Genomic DNA, 6,000 nt, shown 5'->3' on the forward strand with positions numbered 1-6,000 from the left:
TCATGCCTAGGCATTTAGTCCCCAGTGGAAAATTAGGAGCACCCAGGCAGATGCCCAATGTGTCTGAGGAAGATAGTACATGGGGATAGATGTAGGTAGAAGCTTGCCTTCGGTGTAGTGAAGTGCTGGGTGGGCCAGGCATTCAGGCTGTGGAAGCTGCCCTGCAGGATCTCTTCTTGCAAAATTTCGCTTGAGTTAGAGGAGAAGCCCCTCTGTAGGGCCCAAGGGGGCCATTGGCTCCATGGCTGACTCACATGGGGCTATTGTACAATCCTGGGTAATAGAAGCCCTTCCCTAGCTCAGTGGTATAGTGACTCTGGCTTCAGTCCCCAGAACCATACAAAATAAATAAATTAATTTCTAAAAATTTAAAAAGAAAGAAGTCCTGAAGCTGGGGATACTCAATGGTAGCGTTCAGTGGTGAAGTATGTCTGGGTTCAACCCCCAGTACTGCAAAAACAGTGGGCTGGGAATGTAGCTCAGTGGTAGAGAGCACTTGCCTGGGTTCCTTCTCCAACACAAGAAAAAAAAATCAATATAGGAAAAAGGCCTATGAGTCAAAGTACTGAGGAAATCAAGCATAAATTTCCAGGTATCTCCACCCAGTGGAGTTACAGGTAGATGTGCTTAATTCCCTCAGTACTAATATAAGAAAACACATGCAAAGTCTGCCAACTAGAGAATCCCACCCCAGCTTAGGTTCCTGAGGTCCCTAGGGAGTGTTGGCCATATAGGCGTGCAGAGTGGAAACCTAGGGACTATCATCTTATCAGGTTATAACAGTAAAACCAAAGTTTAAGATGAAACTCAGTTGTCTGCTCCTGTTGACACGTGGGGTCTGTGTAAGCTGCATCCTCTGCAGCCAAGAAAGCCCATTGTAGTGTTAGCAGCTAAACAGCAGGGGATACCTGCCAGTGACAGTTCCAAGGATTGCAGCCAGCCAAGCTGGATTTTTCTCCACTACTAACAAGTAGCGTGTTGCATTTCTTAATGATTGGCCATTGGTGTTCTGCCAATTTCTTTTTGAGTTTTTGTCTCAGAAATTTGAAAAATGAAACAATGGGCAACAGAAGGCAAGAGAGAAAGGAGTAGGATCATGTTAAAAGATGAAAAGAGAACTCTCACAAGGTAACTGATCACAGGTTGCCACTTAAGTGTACTACTCTCAGAGGTTATATAGCTACTGGGTAGGGACACTGACCAATATCTATGCTACTCAGGGATAGGAAAGTACCAATGCTATTGGTCAAAATATATGCTAATCAGTTCTTGAAAAAGTACCCACTCAATTGGTGAAAATCTATACTAAACAGGTATTGGGAATGCTATTGGTTTGGCCATGACCTTCCAATTAGCTGTACTCTTCACCCCTTGAGTTTGAACTTGTAGCCTTCATGCAGATTCACCTTCACTTCTGTTTTTACCAATGTTCCAGAACAAAGTTTTGGCTGGAATGTTTGGAATATTTCTGGAGATTAACCTCATGGAATGGCCTTTACATTAAGACAAAAAACCAAAAAACTTTAATTGGAGTCCCATTACCTATCCTGTCTCCCCGCCCCCCACACCCACCCCACCCCGGCTCTGAAAAAGTGTCCTTAACTTCACTTGGGGGAAAGGAGCAATGACAGCTCAGGCTATTTAAGGCTGAAAAGGGGAATTGAAAAGGGATGGCAGTCAAGATCCTTCCACAGAGGCCTCTTTAAGGAGCCCCAGTAGAAGTGGGGCATCTTGTACATCAGGGCAGTCAAGTCATGGTGGCAGTTGGCAGGTGACTGAATGAGGCATGTAAAAGGCAGGGATTGTGTTAAGACAACATTAAACAAGAGTACAAAGCATTATTTTCTGTAAACAGTGCACAAAAGCAATCAGTATTATCAGTCCATGAAAACAGTGACTCATTAGACCTTGTGAGGTGGGAGTCTAACATGCTATTGATTTATAAGGTCATTTAAGACTTTGGAAACATTAGCAGAGTTATTAGAAACATATACATAATATTTACTTTCTATAATGTCTTAGGTATCCTCTTGAGCTATAGCTTTTTTATTAGTGTTACTTGCTTGGAAGGGGGATCCTCTTTAGCTGTGTTAAAGACAAGTTGGTTAAGGCTTCCATGTCACCTTACATCTTTTAGAGGGATAAATATTGGGGATAAATAATCATACCAGTGAAAAAGAGATTGAGTTTACTTATGTAAGAGGTTAGGAAGATGTATAGGTAGGTCTTGAATTGACTTAGAACAAACTTTTAACTCTAGCAGAGTCTTTTGTGATAGTTATCAGGCACTCATGTGTAAGAACCCTCCCTATATAACCTCCCAGTTTTTGCTTACTTTTGAGAAAACATTATAAGTTATATTAAAATAGACTTTGGAGGAGAGAAGGTGGTAGAATAGAGAAAGAACACACACTTTCACAGCAGTTCCTCAACACCAGACTTACAAAGCAGGAATAATTCCTCAGCAAAGTGGATAACAAAGGGAATTCGCTGAAACTTAATCCTGGGCTGTAAAAGAAACTATAAAAACACAGAAGTGCAGAAAGAATATAAGAAATAATACAGGGCTGGGGATGTGGCTCAAGCGGTAGCGCAATAGCCTGGCATGCGTGAGGCCCGGTTCGATCCTCAGCACCACATACCAACAAAGATGTTGTGTCCGCCGAGAACTAAAAAAATTAATAAATAAATATTTAAAAATTCTCTCTCTCTCTCTCTCTCTCTCTCTCTCTCTCTCTCTCTCCCCCACTCTCTCTTTAAAAAAAAAAAAAGAAAAGAAAATTATACTTGACTCAGAGACCCTAATACCAAGGGAAGAAAAATCCCTTTGTTCCTGGTGCCCCATAAGAGCTATTGAGAAGACACTTACAACAGCCACCCAAGAGCTTCAGCATTATAAATGTGATAATTCACATTCATAGCAGAGAAGGTAAAACCTGTGGAGACTCAGTCCCTATGCCTTAGAAGTGAATTTTACTGGAGGCCCCAGAGATCCAGATGTCCAGCAGAGATAGCAGCTCCCCAGAAATAGGAGGAATGGGTCAAATCACAAATACTCACCATCAGAGTTCCAAAAGTCACCCAAGACTAAACCCCAAATACTGGAACCTCACATCTATAACTCTGCATCACCCCCACTACAAGATTACACAACTCAGTGTATCCCATCCTGTCCTGGAAGACTGGAAATTGAGATCTACTACACCTAGGTGACAGCTAGGTAGGAACAAAAAGACATCAGACTTAACAACCCTCAGCCCTTGACCCAAGGATTACAGAGCCAAAAATAAATATAAAGAATGAAAATCCGTTCCTGCCAAGTTTTGACCACCACAGTAGAAACAAGTCTTTATTTCTCATCAAGTTTTTTTCCCTCTTTTAAAATTTGTTCTTATTTTTTCTCTCCTCCTTATTCCCATTGTAAAAATGTCTCCTCCTCCTCCTCCTCCTCCCCCTCCCCCTCCTCCTTCTCCTCCTCCCCCCTCCCCCCTCCTCCCCCTCCCCCCTCATCCCCCTCCTCCCCCCTCCCCTCCTCCCCCTCCCCCTCCTCCCCCTCCCCCTCCACCCCTCCCCTCCTCCCCCTCCCCTCCCCCTCCTCCCCCTCCCCTCCCCCTCCTCCCCCTCCCCTCCCCCTCCTTCCCTCCCCCTCCCCTCCCCCTCCTCCTCTCCCCCTCCCCCTTCCCTTCTCCCCTCCTCCTCCCCCACTCCTCCTCCCCCACTCCTCCTCCCCTCCTCCTCCTCCTCCTCCCCCCTCCTCCTTCTCCTCCCCCTCTTCTCCTTCTGTTTTTTTTTAAACAAGGGACTGAACCCAAGGGCATCTAAACTACTGAGCCACATTCCAAGTCCTTTTTATTTTTTATTTTGAGACCGTATTTCACTAAGTGGCTTAGGACCTCACTACTTTTCTGAGGCTAAGGCTAGTCTCAAACTCTTAATCCTCCTGCCTCAGCCTCCCGAGTTGCTGGGATTACAGGCATGTGCCACCATTCCCAGGTTATAATCTAGTCTTGATTTGGTTTAGGTGGAGTATAATGATATGAGAGTTTGAGCTGTTTTTATCTTACATGTGCAGGTTTTTTCATATGTTGGCTCCTATCCCTCCTATCTCCCCTTCTTCATTCCCTTCCCCCACTAACAGCCAAATTTTCCTGTTTTCCTTCATCCTCTTTCTTTCTTCCTTCATCCTCTTTCTTTTATTCATTACTTTCTGTTAATTTTTTTAAAGAGAGAGAGAGAATATTTTTTAATATTTATTTTTTAGTTTTTGGCGGACACAACATCTTTGTTTGTATGTGGTGCTGAGGACCGAACCTGGACCGCACACATGCCAGGCGAGCGCGCTACCGCTTGAGCCATATCCCCAGCCCTCAGTTAATTTTTTATTCCTTACTTATAGTCAACATCTGCTACCTATCTCCTGCCTCTTCTCTGATCACTTTTTAATTATTTCAAACTTTCTTTTGCCTTCATACTCTATTTTCTCTTATTTAAAAAACAGTAATCCCATACAGATTAAAAAAACAGTAACCCCACTAAATAAAAGAACTATGTAGTTTATGTAATTCCTATCCCCTTCATGTTGTTATTATTAACGTAGGGTGTGACATAATAAATACCTGCTGTCGAAGGCCTGATCTAGTTCAGTTTTTTATTGTTGGTACTGATGCTAAATGCTACCCCTGCCATTTCTATAGGTTGAAATTAGCATTTTTAAATGTCAAAATGGGCACCAGACATTTCTCTTAAGGTTATGCATATGTTGTTGACATTATTGTTATCCCTGGCTCCCCCTTCCTCTAAGAGGGGCTGGAAAGTGATTGGGACACTTCAAGGTCAGATAGTAGAATCCTGCTGTAAGAAATAGTCACAACTGTGTCTGGGGCTGTAGCTCATTGGTAGAGTGCCTGCCTTGCACGTGTGAGGCACTGGGTTCAATCCTCAGCACCACATAAAATTAAATAAAGATATTGTGTCCAATTACAACTATAAAAAAAATATTTAAAAGAAAGGAAATAGTCACAACTCAGTAAAGCAGCAGTAAATCTTACCCCACATATAATCTAATCCCTTAATATTACTTTAACTGAATCTTAATATTACTTTAACTCATAGAATTGGAGAGACAAAAAAACACAAACCAACAACTAGGCCCCAAGGAGGAACAACCAGAAAGGGACCTCAGATCCCATTCCTTAACATCTACTCATATATCAAAAACAGAAGCTGGTGCATGCCTATAATCCCAGCAGCTCAGGAGGCTGAGGCAGGAGGATCACAAGTCCAAAGCAAGCCTCAGCAACTTAGTGAGGCCCTGAGCAATTTATTGAGATCTTGTCTCAAATTTAAAATAAATAAATAAATAAACAAAATAGGCCGGGTTGAGTAGTTGAGTACCCCAATACAAAAATAAAAAATAAAAATAAAAAACAAATAAGAAAGAAATCTCAGAACAAAAAATTAATTATTATATGCAAAAGGACATGCAAATAAAAGAGAAAGGGGAATCCATCTCAATTGATGCGCAAGTCCTCTAAAAACATGAGGAAATAGGCGAATAAATTCCCCTCAAAATTTACAATCCCCTAACAAAGGATCCTACAGATATGGAAGGCAAAAAATTTCCAGAGAAAGATTATAAAAAACTGATTTTTAAAATGTTCTATGAACTAAAGTTCTAAGGAATGGATTAAGGGAACAAATACAAGAGATGAAAGACTATTTCAATAAAGAAATAGAAATATTAAAAAGAAAGCAATCAACTCCCTTAATTAAAAGACACAATGAATCAAATTAAATTTTTATTTGAGCCAGATGTGGTGGCACATCTCTGTAATTCCAGTAACTTGGGAGGCTGAGGCAGGAGGATCGAAAGTTCAAGGCCAGCCTCAGCAATTTAGCGAGTTACTAAGCAACTTAGCAAGACCCTATCTCAAAACAAAAAAATAAAAAATAAAAATAAAAAGGACTGAGAATATAGCTCAGTGGTAAAGGCTTAAGTTA

This window comes from Ictidomys tridecemlineatus, chromosome 2 (assembly GCF_052094955.1).
Source record: "Ictidomys tridecemlineatus isolate mIctTri1 chromosome 2, mIctTri1.hap1, whole genome shotgun sequence".
Lineage (NCBI taxonomy): Eukaryota > Metazoa > Chordata > Mammalia > Rodentia > Sciuridae > Ictidomys > Ictidomys tridecemlineatus.